Source organism: Chamaea fasciata, unplaced genomic scaffold, assembly GCF_029207755.1.
Source record: "Chamaea fasciata isolate MVZ Bird 193981 ecotype frontalis unplaced genomic scaffold, bChaFas1.0.hap1 SCAF_2, whole genome shotgun sequence".
Lineage (NCBI taxonomy): Eukaryota > Metazoa > Chordata > Aves > Passeriformes > Sylviidae > Chamaea > Chamaea fasciata.
This window is the reverse complement of record NW_027094087.1, coordinates 5,575,007-5,594,749: the sequence shown is the minus strand read 5'-3', so window position 1 is coordinate 5,594,749 and position 19,743 is coordinate 5,575,007.

Genomic DNA, 19,743 nt, shown 5'->3' with positions numbered 1-19,743 from the left:
CGGGTTGCTGGGTGGTCACACCTAATTCCAGGAGGAAATCCAGGGGACCTACCTCTGCCTGTCACCTTAGTCATGCTTTGGGGAGTATTACATTGGAAAATTGAAAAATGAACAGGAAAGGCATCCTCCTCAGACAAAACAAAGGCTGTGTATCATAAGGTTTCTTTGAATACTGGCTCCAACTCTGGGCACAAAAACCCAGCTCTTTTCACCCCGACAAGCTTTTGAAATGCATCTCTGGATGAGCACTCCAAAGCTGCTATAGGCAAATTGAAAACCTGGAGTTTGAACAGGATTGCTGAATTCAGGTCTTTCAGTCCCTTTGAAAAACCAGTTGTTAAAGTGGCTAAAAAAACCTTCAATAAGCTAGAACTGAGCCTTGGCACTTTTTAAAATTTAAGCATTGCTCTTTGAGTATTTGGTGATTTGCATAATCTGCAAAAAAAACAGGCAGCAAACCCACACAAATTATATTTGAGAAAAACAACTCTAGCCATACTCAAAACAAATTTCCAAGGGGAAAAAAAAAAAAAAAAAAAAAAAAAAAAAAAAAAAAAAAAAAAAAGGAAACCCTTTAATCAGAGAAAATACTCCTGTAGTTTTGCAGTTCATTTGTGCTTCCGTGGAAGGCAAAAAACAGGTTATGGCTGCTCTTGCCAGCAGGGAGCAGCCCCAGCAAAGCATTATCCCGGTTTCCCAGCAGGATGAGGCTGCTGCAGCTGCACTCTGTGTGTGCACATCTGCTGGCACACCAAGAATTCTCTCTCAGCGGTAAGGATTACTCCAGGTTGGACTACACAACATACAAGCAGCTGAGCCCAGAACTCGGCAGGGGAGGTGCAGTGTGAGCTCAGCTCATCAGAGCTGCCAACTCACAAGGATTTAGAAGAATTGATTTGTTCAAACAAATGAACCATCCAACAGGAAGCATAAACAAACAAACAGCTAACTGAAAGCCACCCCAAATCCTACAATACAAAAAAAAAAAAACCACCAACAGATTGTAAGAAAGATACAAAGCCAGAGGAGCAGAGCTTGGTTTAAGTCCTCTGGCTGGGCTTGGGTGAGTACCTCAAGGTGGAGGAAAGTACAAAAAAACAGCCTAGTTGTTAAAATCAGAGTAAAGAATAGGGGGGCAGGGGGAACCAAACCAGCTTGTGGTTTTAATCCCAAAGTGGGATTAATTTCCCATTTATTTCCAAAGTTGATTTATTTAACTTAACTTTAGAGATCTACAGTGAAGATGCCAGCAGCTGGGCCTGGCACCTGAGACTCTCTTTATAATCAATAATGAGAAATAAGTACTTGAAGGCCAATTGTTCGATCCATTTTTAGGCTACATTCTTTTTCCCCCCAGATGAGTTGAATTGGAACAAAAAGTGCCTATTTCTCTCTATTGACCACAAAACAAATCCAGAACAACCAGGTCAGACATAACAGGCCTATATACACAGTTTCTCAGTGAAAGTTCCTTCCCTGGAGCTCTGAGAAGCCATTAACATTTCTTTGCACAATTAATATCTCCAGTTCAGAAGTAACCCAGCCACCTGCTTATCAAATGTCTCTCCATCTCACTAGGAGAAGAAAAAAAAAGGGGGAAAAAAGCATCTTCAGAAAGGTATTCCAAAGGATAAAACTTTTCTCCAACCCTCTCAAGCCATTCTCATCACCACCCACCCCCAATACTTTTACTCCTCTCATACACTGGTTTAAAATATGAATGATTCCTGGCAAACAGAAAAAGCTTCATGCTTTAATTGCAATAAAAATCCATTTTAATTATGTGACCACCTGTTGATAGAATAAGTTAACTGATGAGAACAGTATAAGCCAAGAACAATAAATCGAGCTGACTGACTGAGTAAAGCTGAGAGAAATAGCCTCTAAGTATTTGATTTAATCCTTTGATAGAGGCATCTCATGTACAATAGTAAAAATTGTGTGAGAAAAACAGGAAAAACTTAATTTTCTCGTGGGTTAAACTCTCAGGCTTAGACTATGTTCTGAATATAAAGGGTTCAATGCTCATAAATCTTACAAATCACTGGTCTCAAAGCTATATTTATTTGATGCCGTGCAGAACTAAGTCATGATTGCTCTTAGATGAGCATATTGCTCACTGAGAAGAAAAGTTTCTCAATTAATGATGTTTAGCTTAATAAATTCATTTCTGTCTCAGCATAAACCGATAAACCTGTGGGAATAGTTTAATCCATCTCAATTAATCACACCAAAATGACAACAATTTGTCCATTCAGGTTTCAATACAGTATTTATTTTAATCGCAGTAGCACCCAGCACACGCTGTCATCTCATGTGCTGACATTGTGAACACTCATATTTTGAAGAGAGTGCTTAAAGAATCAAAGGCTTTAGAAGCAGCCAGTCGTGGAAGTGTCAGTGAACCATTCAAAAGACTTCTCACATTGAAAAGTCAAGGGCAAGGAGACAGTGGTATCCCACGTGGGATACAGTTCTCACTTCCTAAAAGCAATAGGACACCTGTTACAAACACTGCTCAGCACGGATTTATTGTTCTGCAGACAAACAGAAAAAGGATTTTAAACACCGAATAAATCTTAACAATGCCTGAAAGGAGGGCATTCTATCACTACGGTGACCGCTGTCATAGGATCCCAGAGTCATTAAGCTTGGAAAAGGCCTCTGAAGTCACCGAGTTCAACCTTTGGCAGATCACCACCTTGTCAACCAGCCCGCAGCACTAGGTGACATTTCCTGTTGTTTCTTGAGCCCTTCTAGGGATGGTAAATTTGTCACCTCCTTGGGCCGTTCATTCCAATATTTAACAAGCCTTTCAATGAAGAAGTTCTTGCTGCTGTCCAGCCTGAGCCTCCACTGGCACAGCTTTAGGCTATGTCCCCTGGCCTGTCTGTCCTATGTCACTACAGCAGTGCTTCCAAACTTAGAGACTGTGCAAGGGACTTGCAGGAAAAACTCATCCCAACCCAGGTGTCCTGTAAGAGTGTGTGTGTTTTGAACTCCAGCTCCAGCAGTTGCAGTGCCACGCTGATAAGTTGATGTGCTGAATCAATATCTTAATTTAAGGGTTGTACCAATGTTCAGGACAGCTGGACACTACTCTTGATTGTGTTACCACACTAAGCTCTTCACATCTCCATCTTCCTTGATATCTTACCAGGCAGGACTGAAAACAGAGTTTATGAATAGTAAAAAAGAAAACATAAGAGACAACAAACTTGTGACCACCTCGGTTGTTTTTGCATTTACCTTCATTATTCCGTAATGGTTTTCTCATGCATGGCATCCATTTTAATAAAATCTGTCTTCCCTCCAGTGAGGCTTCATCTGATACTCAGTCATTGATTTTGATATTTGTCCACCTGGAAAGACATCAAAAAAGAGAAACCACTGTACTTCAAGCAGCTGTTTAGTGACCTCATCAGTTCAAGGCTCAGTAAGCGAGGATCGAGTCTAAATGTATTTCAGTTGATTCCATCTTGGCTAGATAATGACACTTCCCAATTCTCTTCCGGAGTATAAAACATGGGAACAGCGAGGATCGACTCTAAATTATGTGACTGTGCATGACAACTTCTTAAGCTTCTGCTGCTTGGAGTGTTCCTGCAGATGGATAACTATCTTTATGATTTCAAAGGGCATGACTAGCTGAACAAGCTGGATTTTTTCCAAGGAAATCCAGTTTTCTTGCTACTGGAGGGCTGCTGCCTCTCAGATGGATAGTGATTTCTAGTTGTGGATCAGGAAAGCGTGCTATGCTGGTGGGCACAGAGGAGAATAATAACCAGAGCTCAGATACTTAGGAAATCCACAGCTTCACAGGGTTTTAGCAAGTAACATCATCTGTCCTATTTTTACCATTCTGATCCTTAGGTTTCCCCCGCTGAGGATTTCCTTAGATCTGAAAGTTCCTGACCCTCAGCTAATTTCCCCAACCCTTTCCCTAAGGGAGATCTCTTTTGCTTTCATTTGCACTGTGATCTCTTCCCAACTACAGAGTTAGAAATCATCACCCTTTCTGAGCATAGAAAATACACCTTCAACAGAAATTTCTCTGCTGGAAATTCAATAATACATTTGAAAAAGAGCAGAAGAAGGGTGCATATTGTAGTAGCAACAACTGATCATGTCAAATGCTAAGAACATTCTCTGAATCTCAGTGATTTGGGAAAGTAACCAGCTCATGAAGAAAATAATTAAAATTCCAGAGAGCTGCACCTGCATCCAGAATGCTTTAAAGAAAGAGAATCAGAAAATGAATACTCCTAACACCTAACAAATAACCAGGTCAGGGAACCAGGAACGCAGTTATAAAACAATCCTCACTACTAATGTATCAAAAGCTGGATAAAACATAGTGAAATGGCCAGAAGGACACAGAGAGAAGTGTGTGCACCTTCCAATCAGCACCTCAGTTCTAGTTGTGCAGGGAATGAGCTGGCTATTCCCCACTAGCCAAGAAATCAGGACTCCTGGCATACCAGCAGATATGGTCAGTCAAATCTCTCCCTCTGTTTCCCTCCAGTTTCAGACATCAGGCCAAAATTTTATCCTGCTGCTCTGCATGGCTAAACAGGGAGAGGGCTCCAGCCCAGTGCACTGAAATGTTTTTGAGCCTATAGTCCATGGACTGCTGGTGGTTCATAAAAAAACAGAAGGTGGACTGTGAAATGCTTGCCACATCAGCCCCTGCTCCAAATGCACATTCTCATACATAAGCAAAGAAAAAAACAAAAACAGGAATAAATAAAGATAAGAAAATGTTCCAACTTCCGCTTAATATTTTCTCAGTTAAAAGCAAATGCTGTGACAAAGCTGCAAACACAGGTGTTTTTCAGAAGGTAAACTAGTCCATAGATTAAAAAAACCCCAACTACAAAACCAAGAAAATGTACAAGACACTGTTTCCCTTAAAGGATCCTTCCCTGGGCTTCAGGGCTGTCAAATCTCTAAAAAACTGTTTTGTCTTCGGGAAAACAGTAAAGGAAACATTGTAGAATTACCCTTCCCTTGAATTCTGTGTTAGCCTGCCCTCACACACCGCTGTTTGTGATGTGCAGGAATAGAGCCTGTGCTGTTGCCACTGAAACCCATAGATATTACTCTCAATGAATTCAGAATCTGGACTTTATAAAATTAATTCTTGTACAAATCAAGAAATATGACTTGAGCACTGATTGAAACTGACAGATTGTTTTTCTCCCTCACCTCAATCCCTATAAGACCAAGTTGTTCCAACTAATTTCCTGACAGGCAGGTATCCAGACCACAAACCAAACTCAAAATTAACACTGGCATTCTCACCAAAAATCTCAGCAGAGATCCAGAGAGCAGAGCAAGTTTACAGGCCATCCCAAATACAGTCCAATATGAATACAGTCCCAAAATACAAAAATAGCATATTCAAGGGAAAAAGCAAAATATTTACCATCTCTGCGTATGTGTCCCATACTGCTCTAAAAGCTTCTGCTCCAAAACACTGCCCTTAGTGGCAGCAGGTGGAGGGGGCACCTGGATTAGTGACTGGTGGTTTTTAGGACTTTTCTTGTACTCTCTGGAAGGGATTTTAACTGTGTGTCTGGCCTTCAGTTGCTCGGTTTCTGAAAGGAAACCTTTATTCCTGACAGGTTCTAAGATCCCCGGATGAAGAGCCATTTGAAAACTCTTATTTTATCCAGGAAAGATTAAAAAAGAAACAAATGGTAATTTCTTCAAACATTTCTTGTAGGACAGTTACCTATTTCCTATTTTCATCATTCATGTTCAATTACAGTTAATAAGAAAACAAGGGGAAAAACACCAGAGGTAACCCATAGATGGGACTCCTCAGCGCTACTGAAATGTGCAGGAACAGGAACACTGACATTGGATGAACTCTTAAAGTGTTTTTATGAAAAGACTGAAGTATTCCTTGTCTTCCTCATCTCCCCAACATAAAGAATTCAAAACACAAGTCAACAGGAGCATCTGTTCTTTACACTCCAGAAGCTGAAATCTGTCACAGAAAGAGCCCAGGGTACTTTAACCATCGAAATGGCTCTTTTCTGTTACATATAAAGTAGTAGAAGAAAAGATTTTGAAAATAGAGGGTGAGTTATATCCCAAACTCTATATTTAGATCATATAAGACACAAATTTCAGATTCTAGATTCAAAACCATCAGAAAGGTTGAACTGGTAGTTTCAAAAGACATTGTGCTTGTGGAGGAAGTATTTTCATGCAGGACAGCAGAAGCCTGGACTTTGAAAAGTTCCAAAACCTCTAGGTCTCTATGAAGGAGATGAACACACAAGCCCAGCAGGTCCTCTTGTGTCACACTTTGGGACACGAGAGAATGAGGCAGGCAGCAAGAAGGTCAGCAGGAAAGGTCTATATTTAATTTTCTGACTCCATCTTAGATACAATTCTTTCAGAAGGCACAAGATTGGCTACATAGGTTGCCACCTCTTTGACCTCGTTGGTGAAGACCATCAGTCACCTTTCTCCTCCTAGAGCAGAAATATGTAAACAAAAAGATAAATTCTAAAAATATACATTGTTTTCTTGAAGCTGCGTGAGAACAAAATGCAAACTCTGAAAAGCAGGCAAAGTTGGGGCGACACTCTTGAAGAAGTCTCTCTGTGTGTCCCTCAGGAGCTCAGGTCCTGCCCTTCTCCTTTCCTGGGGCTCTGCTCCTTGCCACAGCAAGAAGGCAGCACCCAGAGGAGGTGTTGCCAAGTGTTTCCAAGTTGCTACAGCTTCACACGACTGGAATTCAGCAGAAGTGGGTTTTCACAACGCCTTCCCCCATGGCAGCTGCAGAAACACAGCAGTCTGGCTCTGAAAATTCCATCAGTGATACTCCCTGATTATTTGCCTTGACTTCTTAGTTCATTATTTTCATGAAAGGACTGTTCTAGCACTTCACATCCCTTCAAGGGAGCTGCTAACTTCAGCAGGGAAAACTTTCCACTCTACAAGACTACAGGTCCACAAATCTGTCTACCTTTTCTGTTTGCTACAGATGGAATGCTCTCCGCTGTCCCTCAGAACATGGGCAGTGATGGGGAAACAAAGCAAAGCAGTAAAAACATTTACTACCTTCACTGTTTTGCAAGGTAATTCTCCTGAATATTCAAGTCCAATACTGGAATAATTTCCTTTTGAATGAATGTCACTTGAATATATATACACACATATATACACACACACATATAGATATATCAAGAAAGTTGTATAGAAAAGGATGAATAATTTTGTAGCTTGGTTTGGTTTGTATTTTTTTCAAGTGGTCACTGATACCTGACGTATTTTCTTTAATTTCCAAACTCCATGAATTAAAAAGAATAAACCCGCATTTTTCAAAGCAGTGGTTGGTCTGGTTTTTGCCTTTATCTTGTTATAACGGGATATATCAAAACAGAAGCCGCTGTGATATTTGAGAATGAGTGTATGTTGCAAAGTGCCATGCACTGGGTATGCTGACTGCTAAGTTTGTTTAGCACTACATTAGCTGCCTTTTTTTGTCAGTCATGGCAGGAAACTCTCTACAAACAGAGATAATCCTGCAGAGAAGTTTGCAACAGCTGATGCCAAAAACTAAGCCTGCAAAATAACTTATCATTCTCTTTAAATAAAGAAAAATATACTATACAGCCTTCGAATAAACCCTGATTTAATACCAGCAACTGAAATTATGACCAGCCTCAGCAACAGGTGTCTGCCTGCAGTCATCTTCTGTGTGGGATGTAATAAAAAAAAGCAATAAATAAAATTACCTTCTCCATTTTAGAGTCTTAAAACTCCAGATTTCAAAGATGAATTTCTTCACTCTGAGAGAAAGAATAAAAGGCATTGTTTTCCACTGCCCTCTTCATGAGCAGATTACCCTGGCTGGCTTCCCTCTCCCTTGGAGGCATCCTGGCCAACTAAACCCTTTAGGCAGGGCAGCCCCAAGCCCTTGACTCTGTCCTCACTCCCCCACAGGTGCAAAAAGGAGACAAGAGGGACAGCCCAGAGCTGCCCAGAGCTGTTCTTCATCTGGTTTAAATTAACACTTCAGGAAGAGAGCACACATCAAAGCCAGGCTGGATGGGGCTCTGAGTACCCTGCTCTAGAGAAAGGTGCCCTTGAACACAGCAGGTGGATTGAAACCAGATGATCTTTAAAGTCCCTTCTAACCCAAACTACTCAGTGATTCTATAATCTGCACCACTTGGCTCACGTTGGCATCATGGAGGAGTGGCGGAGGCAGTTTCAAGGATAGGATTTTCATTTAATTCTCTGGTTAAGCCATTCTCATCAAATTTCTGGGCACTCCAGGTGAGTAAATACGAATTATGTGCATGTTATAGTTTGCTTCTACAACTTTGGCTTGTGGTACATTTTTGAATTTGGAGCATCATTTTTTTTCTGGAAATGTCCAGGGTTGAGCAGGACTGCCAAACTTCGAGGGTACAATTTCTCAAGTTGAAAATGGTGTTTCCCTGATGCCAAAGTGTGCCTGCCCCTCAAGAGGAAAAATACTCGCTGTTAATCATAGTCTTCGATTTACAAGTGTAGGCTCCTTCTCTCTAATGGATCTGAATTAACACATTAGAATTCTTCCCCGCTCCCTGACCCAAAATAAAAGTAGCTCAAAATTCCAAACAAAAGAAAACAGAACATTCTTCTACTTATACTTTATAACAATATGGTACTTTGTGTTGAAGTCAACTATACCAAATCACATACAAAAGAAACTTAATTCTAGGTATAAACAGTATAGTCAATGAAAAAAAATATATATTTAGTAAGGAAAAATCTTCGTACTGCTGATGCACCTTGTCTTGTGATGGCACCTTACTGCTGGCAAGGAAAAGTGAGTAGGTGTTCCCCTGACAAAAACCCAACCACAAACCCAAACACAGCACCCACACCAAAATCATGTCTGTTTGTCCTGTAGCACTGGATTGTATGAGATGACTCCATGCTTTGGCAAAGGGTATTTATTCCCTTGTACTACCTTTCAAAAAATTAATTGAATAACCCTCAGGTTTCAAGTGCTTTAATCAAGGTATAACTAATCATTTTCCTTTCTAGTCCAAATCCTCTCTTTTGCAAACGTCATTGTCAAAGCCCCTGCATCTCATTTTTGTGCAACAGACAACGCATCCAAAAAGTGCCATCATGCCCTACTGAAACCTGGAATCCAAACCAAATCAAATTTAGTGTACTGACTGCATCAGTCAATATACAATGACCAATACTTCCTTCCCAGGCTGTTAACGTTCACGTGCTTGGACAGAAACAGCTTTGTCCAGATTGTGGGCATTACTTTCTGTAGAGATCTACATTATTTTACTCACCTCCCAGAAGCCAAACACATGGTGGTTTTCTATTTCCGATGAGCTCTTTGTGTCTAGATAAGCTGTGGCCACCTCCTGTTCATCACAGAGCAGACAGGAAAGCGGCAAATGCTCAGGATGGAGGCATGAAAAAACAGAATATTTTCCTTTACCTTCCTAAACTCGGCTGTGGTCTCAGCCTGCACTGAAGCAGGTTCACTCTCTACCTTGAGGTGACAGCAAATGTTAATATTCTCCATAAGCCACAGACCCCTTCTTAACCCTCTCCAGACATTTCCTCAGAGGTAACAAAGCATTTCACTTGAGAGCTGTTGTGGAGTTTTACACACCACAGCTCTCAAGAGAACCAGCTACTAATCACTGCAGTTAGGGTTACACTGGAAACAGTCAGCAAACACAGCTAGAAAGTGTTATTTTAAATTCCTGACAGAACAAATAAATGCAAAAAAAAAGAGAAAGGTGTTAGGTCTAGTGGCATTGATATTTTTATCTCAACTCTTTCCATGGTTATTAGGACACCTATCACTCTATGGACAAAATGGAGATTGTCAGGAGCTGAGAACGGAAGTTAATTCCTGTAAGAAGCAGAAGACCAAAACATTCATTAGGTCACTGATATTTGACTAAATAAAGGTCAGATGCCACAGCCAAGGCCAGAGTGGGAAGTCACATTCCACCCTACACATTCCCACTTGACTGTGAGAAGGATAACCTTGTCCTTAAACAAGCAAGTTATTTCTTTAGAGGAGACAACTGAAACTAAACGAGCTTTTGACGTAGAAATGAAAACTGAAGTTGACTGAAGGCTTCAAAATCAGTTATACTTAGACAGCAGTGGTTTTAGAGAAATAAGGGAAAGAAAATGCTGCTTGTACATCTGCGAACACTTTCCTAAACTGCAAACCTGATTGTAGGTCTGTAAAATGCTCCATAAAATAAGGCACAAATAACAGCTTCTGTCTCTCTGGACATTGCTGTAAATAACAGCAGCAGCAGGCCGGGATCAGCTCATAACCATTCTGATCCTTGCATTAGCAAGGTCACCCATGTTATTGCTTTCTGCCTTGCTTCTCAAGTGTAAATCAATCCAGGTATTCCCTATTTAGTTAAATCCAGGGTGGGAATATTAAATGTAATCCTGAAGAAAGATGCTAATATAATATTATTAGGATATATTACATATGCAAATATATTCTATTAGGATTATACATGATATGTAATAATCCTAATATAATCCTCCACAAGGTATTAACACACTGCTTTAAATTACCCAAATTCTTAGCAATTATTAGCCAGTTAATCCACGCTTTGCTGGGTATGTAGATGGTGGGCAATGCACACCTCTTAGGTGCATCCTCTTCCCACACTTCCTGAAACCATAACTAGAAACACACTGAAAATTTTCTTTTACATCTGCAAATTTAAATGTAACACAACACACTGTCAATTACTTGTTCTGTGGGAAACCCAAATGAACATTAAGAAATATGTTTTTAATTGGATTTTTTCAGGTTTTTGGTAGAGCTAAGAGTCAGAATTTTTATGCCATTGGGAGAGGAAGTTTGGGTAGTGTGATCCTAATGGAACATATGGAGCTCCATGTCCATACTGTGGTTCCCACACAGCATAGGAAAATGGATCAGATCTATCCATCCAGCGTTACACTGATACTTTTCAAAACCAAACTGTTCCTCTTGGAATGAAGGCTCAGATTCTTTATAAAAAACCATATTTGATTAATAGCTGGGGTAGATCATTTCATAGCATGAAAAGTCAAAGCTCTTACAGAATTTCTGCTTAAAATTTTAAAATCTTCCTCTTCTCTTAATGTACACCTATCTACAAAATTATAGCATGCCTAAAACAGCTATGCACAATCAAAAGAATGTAGCTAATGTCTTAGAATATTTCTTGATTTTCTCCTGTTCATTTACTAGGGTAATATAAAACTTTCAAAATACTTGCTTCTGCAACCATTTCAACACCCTATTTATAGGGTGAAACAGAAAAATAAACCTGACATTTGGACTCCTTCATAAATTGTACAACAGTCTGGTTACTACTATTTTGGTTTAATTATTCCTATTTATGCTGCAAACCACCAGCAGTGAAAATTATGAATCACGTAATTGATTATTAAATTCAGAATTGGCTCAAATTCAAACATACAAGCTAGCAATTAATTTGTGTACTCAGGCTAGTAAAAAAAACCAACAAAACCAAAACAGCCCAAACCAATCCCCTTTTGTCTTGAATTTTGAAGTGATTGCAAATCAACCCAGATTCCAGCAGGAAATCATTTTTGTGTACTGTATTCCTGTTACCATACAGACAATAGCTGAAAGCGGCACGATGCAAAGAATTTTCTCAGACTGAAATTTCTCAGAATTTTCTCAGTATTTCTTTAAGCCCGGGTTTTCTCAAGAACAAAAGGCAGTATCAAAATGAAAGTTTATATTGTCCTGCAATTTTTAATGTGCACATTAAAATTGGAGCTCTGGATTTCACATGAGATATACATCATGGTAGACCCTACTCAAACTGCTGGGAAAAAAAAAATCAGAATGTGAATGTGTTTCCAGGACAACTCAAATTCTTGAAAAATTCTTGTCGTGCTAGCACTTGGCCTTGCTAACAATTTCCACTAAATTAATTACTATGCAGACGGCTAATTTTTTTCATCTTCTCTAATGCATATTTCTCCTTTAATGTGCTGCTACTGGTGAGTAGATATCACTTTTCTCTTGCATTAGGGTTCCTGTCTCAGTGGGCTCTTTATACACAGATTGTGAAAATAGTATTTAATTATTTGGCCAGGGATGGTTTTGGGCTTCAAATACCTTGTCAAACATCTTAAGTAAGCTGAGTGACACCTAAACATCGTTTTGTCATACATATGCAGTAAGAATTATTCTTACTGACTTATGCCGTAGATTATAAGAGCTCTGTCACCTCAACTTCACTTCTTTTCGCCACACAGAGGCTTTAAAACGTACATTCTGAGTAAGATGCTAAATTGACTGTATGTTGCATGCTTCTCTGGCCTTGAATAATATTCTGTCTTTGACAGGAATATTCTGAAGAACTTTGCTCAAGACTTATACACTCCAAACAGCAAAAATGTGAGATTTTTTTTGCTGAGTGTCTTCTCCCTCCTAAGTGTCAAATACAACATATCGTGTGCTGGGAGGGGAAGACTGAGAAGGAGGAAAATAATTATGCTGTGCAGCTTGGAAGGCTGCTATGTGTCACAGCTGAAAATTTTTTAGACTCATAAGAAAAGTTGCTGAGCCTTGGACTCTCAGAAAATTTTGTGGGACGTGTGTTGCTGTGTCTTGTACTGCTGTATAATCTTCTGCTCTCTGTAGAGTTGAGGCACTGCCCTCCTGGTGAAATATTCTCGTGAGCAAGGGCCGAGTTGCCTGCATTGAAAAGCCAGTTTCCCTGCTAATTCAATAGGCCCCTATGATCTTCCAGAAAGCCAGAAAAAAGAAAGGACTGCAAACACGCAACGTGTCTGGGGCACCACTGGAGCGTCAGACAGCAGAAGAAAGAAGGATGGAATGGCCAGTGCTGTGTCGCACCCCTACAAAATTAAAAGATTATACCCTATTTCATTGACTCACACAAGAGAAGCTCCTTTCACTCCCACACATACACAGAGGACTCTGCATTTCAAGCTCTAGTTTTGCTAGAGAAGAAACCCTGAAGAAAAGGCTGCCCTCCTGTCTGTTCCTATCAACATTTAAAACCCCAAATCACTGAGTTCAGTATTTTTTCCATGTGCTAGAAATGTGACCATGTCAGTCTGCCCAGCCTGCATGCAACACACATAAAGGCTGCCCTGACAAGTTCCCTCTCTTTATCAAATGTAAGGCATATAATTTAAACCTGTGGCAGGAGATACAGGGAAGCCCTAAGGCTGAAAATGGGTAAACTGAACTGTATCAAAAAGTTCACAACCCAATTTCCAAGAGATGTCTAAAGGCCAAAAGGTAAAAATTGACAGCACAAGGAGCCATCACCTGTTTTTAAGTAACAAATGGAACACAAAGGCAGCTTCTCCCACTGATGTCAGTGCACAGAAAATAATGCTGTCATGTATGAAGAAATCTCATCATTCAAAGGCTTTGTAGAGCACCAAGCCAGTGAAAGTTGTCCCTGTTCAAGTGTCTGGTCCTCCTGCATAAAATCAACAGCATTGTGCTAATTATATCTTTTGAAGAGAAATAGATAAAACCTGTAACCTTTAACCACACAGAGACTACTTCAACATTTTTAACATCCTGAGTGAAAAAAAAAATTAAGGTTCCCAAAAAAACCATACGTTTATAGACAGTACAAGCTGCATTTTGTCACAGATTAAGAGATTGGAGATTATGGAATAGTATTTGCTCAAGAGGAGATGTTCACTACCATGGATTTTTGATCATGAAGATAAACATTGGCACAGTCCTGATGTTTTTGCATGGTCTTTGTCTCAAACACCTCCATTCACACCCAAAGTCTCAATAACTTAGACTCCTTACAAATCTTAGCAAGAATGAATCTTCTCAGGAAAAAAAAAAGAAATCAGTAGTTCTTATGAGGGCTGATCTTCAAATGGCAAGATTAATGTCTTCACAAATTGAACGACAAGCTGAATGCCCAGGCTCATATACTTCCACTGGACACAAACTTCCTCAATGCCACTTCATCTCCAAATATCTAACAAGCAGACATGAAAGAGAAGGTGGCTTTGTAAAAGACGGGAAGGTAACAGATAACTGTGTCAGAGTAGGAAGACAGACTCCACTTTCCCACATTCTGAGAAGGGGCTGTGATGACTTTGCAACCCATCCTGGAGATTTCCTCTCACTCCCATCCTGAAGCGCAGTACTGCAGTCCCAGACCAGCTGTAACCACTGTGCTAGCACAGAAAAAGGGTAGAAATACTTGAGAAAAGCTCCTTGAGAGTCCGAGAATTTGTGCGCGTGAATTCTTCACGCTCCAGGAGCTTCTGCCTCTCGAGAAAAGGCAATTACACACTTTCTCACCTGGCAGTCTCCAGAATGAGCTGGGGGTTAAGCAAGCAGCACAGGCATGCACTGGGCAGGAGAGATAATTAGAATCTGTTCCCACAAAGAGAAGGTAGCAGACAGGAAAGTTCCAGTGTGGAGCACCGTCAGGGCAGCCACCTCAGACGCTCCTTAACGCCGACCCTCTGCAGCAGGTGACCTCCAGTGCACTTGTTCACTGCTGCTTTGAGCTGTTCCTGTGATTTTCTGTCCTTGGCAGTCAGATTTATTTATTTTTTTTTTTTTTCCAGAGCTGGCCTTTTACCAAATTCCTCTGTATTCACCTCAGGCTGTCTTTCTCTGGTTCCCTGACAGAATCACCCGCAGGTGATGTCTTTGTGTTGCACTGTCATGCCAAATTCAGTTCCTGTTGTGATATGACAGTTATTTATGCCTAGTGCACAGGTTTATGTTGTGTCTTGTATCCACAAATCCATGCCCACATGAGGCCATCAAATCGTCAGGATATTTCCTTTGCATAGAAACTTGAGTTCTATTAAGATCGTTGGTAAGAAAAGATTGCTAAAAAAACCTTGAAGAAAACAACAATTGAAAACCCGCATCAAATAATGCCACATAGAGAGCAAACAGCCAATAGTTTCTCCCTGAAAAAAAGAAAAAAATAAATCAAAGATGAACCTAGGTAACTTTATAATGGAATTATCCTTAAATGGGCTCCATAAACAAAAGTAATTCTTCACACAAATCCATACTACTCACAGCCTACCATTCCCAGCCCTCTTGCCTCCTCGTCTGTGATTCTGCTTCCCATTTTCTTGCTGATAGATGCTCCAACAAAAATTATTCATCAACAAAAGTAAGTTTCACTTAGCAACAGTTTCCAGGTGAGATGTGCCATCCAAACCCACTGCAGAGGCATTTCTTTGACTGAAACAAAGGAACATCAAACCTATTAAAACAATACAAAATCTGTTCAAAATACAGCGATCTTTATCTTAGCAACAACCACTCCCTTAGAAAAAATACTTGCTAGGAAGGAAAATAAATTTGCATCACAGCAGGCAAGAGAATATATTTACTGGACAGCATTTGTCAGACAACCTGGGGAAAAATACAGCTGTATGAGGAAGATGCATCTCCTCAGCAGAGGAGGAAGATTTCAGCTAAGCCTTGAAACAGGAGCACACAAAGTTAAAAAGTTCCCAGAGGATCCTAAACTACCTGACTGCTTCCCAGAATTCCCATAGAAACACAGGACAAATGTTTAAAATGGCAATATGGAAGGAGAAGAGGGAAACAAAACCCATGGGCACTGATGGAAACAGCTGGAGGGGAAAATGAGGAATTCAAGACCAAAGGGGTGGCAAGAAGGATCAAAGATCTTTACATAATAATATGAGACGGGTGTGTAGGATGAAGGCTGCCTTTTTTACCCTACCAGTCAGCTTTTGCAATTTTTTGTCTTCTGCTCAAACAAACCTAAACATCCTGAGCTCCAGCACTATCCTATTACAGCATGTATGATAAAAGATGGAGGCATAATCATTGCATGCAGGTATAGTCAGGTAAAGCTGCCTGAATGCCAAGGAAAGATTTTGTGGTTATTTTTTAAAACAGTTATGACAATGGAAAAAATGTCACTGCAATGACCACAGCAGAGCTCATGCAAGCACGAGAACCTCCTTACACCACCGTTTATGGTTAGAGTAGCATTGAAAGCCAAATTTTTTGCTATGATGAGGTCCATTATTGTTGTTCATCCAGCCCTGCACTGCAGCAGGACCCCACTTGTTTACACCAGACACAAAAACCAGGGTTGGGATTACTCATAAACCGGGGTAATACTGTAAACACCAGCTACCCATCATCAGCCATCAAAGGCTTGATCAGAGGTGCATAACTCTAAAGGGTGGGCAGGCCATTAAGAATTCACCATAGAAATAAATACAAGCCACAGTTCACATCTACCTTACCCACAGGCACCTTTTCTCCTGCCTCTTCCACACCAATTTCCCTTATTTCCAGTCCTTCTTCTATTTCTCCAAGAAAAAGATCCTAATTTTTTTCCCAGGAAGAACTCTGTTTCAGGAAAAACTCCACTATGAGGCTGGATGGAAGGAAGGAAGAACCCAGTAAAACCGAGTGCCACAGATTCTCAAACACATTTTTAGGAGCTAAAGGATCTAACAGCATCCGTCATGTAAATGTTTGGAACACTCAGCTAACATAGTGTGATGTTTCCATTTATCCTGTGGTTAAGCATTGTGTCAGCCAGAGCTGGCCATCAAACATTGTGCTCACAGAAAAGAAAGGAACCCAGAACTGCAGGCAGACTGTGCTGGGGTGAGTTCCCTTATTTCCCCATGTGCACATTAAACCACTGCCTTCCTGCTGCTGGAATTCTTTCTTCAGCACATACAAATACCAAATCCATCATATTGAAAACACTTTTAAATAAGATCATAGGAATATCTAACTTTTCAGTGTTCCCAGACTTGGAGGCGTTAAGATCAGACACTACTTAAACTATTAAAAATTACAGGAAGACCGCAGTTATCAAATTACTTCCTTAATGCTTTGTTAATTTTTTTTCTCAGTTCGTCCTGTTAAACCTCTAACAGGTGACCCCCAAAATTTCTCTTTATAAGCAATAGCTTTTTTTAGGTCATTTGAATATAGAAAGAAAGCACTTTACATGTTTGGTTGCAAAAATGACAGACTTTTAGGGTCTTTAATACTAGAGCATGAGCTAAGAGAGGCCAATCAATATTGTGACAGAGGAATAGAAACTGTGCAGAACAAGCCGATTAGAAAAAAATCTCACAACATTTATAGATTTTTCAGAGTATTTCTGTCCATGAAAAACAGAAAAGACAGCTTTCTTTTAATTACAACTTCTGTCTTTTTGTTGATTTTTCTTTTTGCCATTTGTTTCAGTTTTGCTTTAATTTTGAAGATAACCTGATTTTTTTTTAATATTTTTTTTTAAACAGCAGTATAAGGAACTTTTCTTTGACAAGCTCCAATTATATGCTTGGTAAGAGTTCTTCACAGTAGCACTTGAAATTCACTTTCATTCAAGACAAAAATGTCAAATTCATTTAATCACTGATACACTCAAATAGGAAGTTCTTCTGTCTCCAGTTACTCTTCAATTAAATACTCCTACACCTCAGGTAGTTATCACAGAGAGGTAGAAATCTAGGAAAAGATATTTTGGTGTTACACAGATGAAATTTTTTAATCAATATTAGTTTATATCCTTCACCTGCAAGGGTATCTTTAGCCAACCTGGGGAAAAAAATTGCTACTTTCAACTTTGCTGCCATGGTAACATGAAATGGTCCAATTTATTGCAGTTATCACAAATGCTATTAATCCTGGGGATGACGATGGGTGGCAATGAGGCATACTGAGGAGGATTATTTTCTTTTAAGTTTTGCTAAGGGATTTGGGAACAAGTAGAATAACCAGTACTGAAGATGATGGCTGAATAGGGACATTGAAGAAATGAGTTAAAACTGAAGATCTAAGCAATTTTTTAGTTCATATTCCCATTCTGAATAGCACCAATCACTGAAAAGGTGAGGCACAAGTCTGCTTGCTTTTGGTAAAGAGTAGCAAGTTGAGACTTCAGTAGTTTCTTTTGCTGCTTTAGAACAGTTGGAAACAGTTTTCTCAATTTGTAAGTCTGGTTTCAAGTACACTTTTACTTCCCACGAGAACAAAATGAGACCTTTTAACTGTCCTGCCTTTTCTTTTTCCTCTTAAATTTTTAAAGAAAGAACATGCTGGTTTATATACCCTCTCCCTCCATACCGGGGAAATTGACCACATGTCCAGATACTTGAGATGAGAACCACAAATCATTCTGGTGGGAAGGTCTCTAGAGATCATCCAGGCCAACCTCCAGCTCAAAGCAAGACAAACTTCAGTCAAACCAAATGGCTCAGAGTTTCATCCATTCAAGTTTTTAATACCTCTAGATGTGAAGGTTCAACAGCTTCCCTGGGCATCTGCTGGAGTACCGCACTTCTCTGACAGCAAACCCACCCCACTTTCCCCACAACTTCTCTTGTTTTCTGTTGGAATTTGCCTTTTCATGCCTTATGGCTGTTGCCCCTCGTTCTCTTGCTGTGCCCTGCCAAGGGGAGATCACATCACCATCTCTCTAATGCCCCTCGGGTACTTGAGGACAGCAACCAGAACCTCTCCAATTCCTTCCTCCTCTAGGGTGAATAAATCCAAGATCAGGCCCCTGAAGGCACTGACAGGCCTTACAAAGCTCTCACGAGCAATTGTTAATCAGCAGCAGTCTCAGATAAATATATTGACCTAAGCAAAAATTTAAGAAGCACTTCAGTATAATTATTCTTACTGTAGAGTGTTTCCATGCTATATGAAAAGGAAGTGTCATCATACTAAAATTACTTCAAGGAAAGTTTCCAGCACAATCGTCATGAATGCACAATCATTATTACGAGCCAAGACTTGTATCATGCTGTGATTTTAAAGCTGAGGGTGATACAGATTGCAGGAAAAAAATTTATACCTTCTGTCGATATGACACTCCAGAGTAATAGAAATGCATACATCAGAATTTGTAGGATCGCCTAAGGCACTTAATAGGTGGACCCGAAAAAGTGCCTCGTGAAGCCCAGGGACTGAGCTCACATCTGAGTAAGGGTTTCAGTTCTGCAGAATTTACCGAGAGAGCTACTAATTTCCAGACGTGTGACCACAGTGGAAGGTTTTCCAGTCAGGCCTTAAGGATCATTGTCTCACCCCACACTTCCACAGCCTCATTTCTGTCTCAATTAACAGTTTGTTAGAAGCTGTTCAACCTCCCATTTCACAACTGTTTTTACCTTTGATGTGCAATTCACAGGGAACCTCCTTATCTTGAAGCCCGTGGATGATGAAATTTTTTTTGTTGCTTTTTTTTTCCTCTTCTTTGCTTGTCTACAAGCAATTTCTCATTTGCCCCACAGGTATGACAACTGAACAACACAAATATAGGCAGCAACGCATAATTTTTAAAAAGCATCCCAAAAGAAGGGAAATAATTTCAAATTAATTCTTTAGTCTTGTTCAGTGGATGAATGAAGTGTAAGGTGTGTATAAGATGATTCACACTCACTAATTAAGCATATGAAGCTTCTGAAGTGTATTATGCATTCTACATAATTTCTACAGAATTATGCAGAGTTGGCATGTGTTGTTTACTAAAAAAAAAAATCACACTTATTAATGTATTTGGATATAAGGCTAATTGTACACTGGCAAAGGGTAAATCTCATTTTGCAAGTGATCTTGTAGGGCCTTGGAACACTCGATCTTTGAAATGAGTGTAAAGAAAATGCCTTTCCCTGACAAATACGTTTGTACAGAAGCCCTAT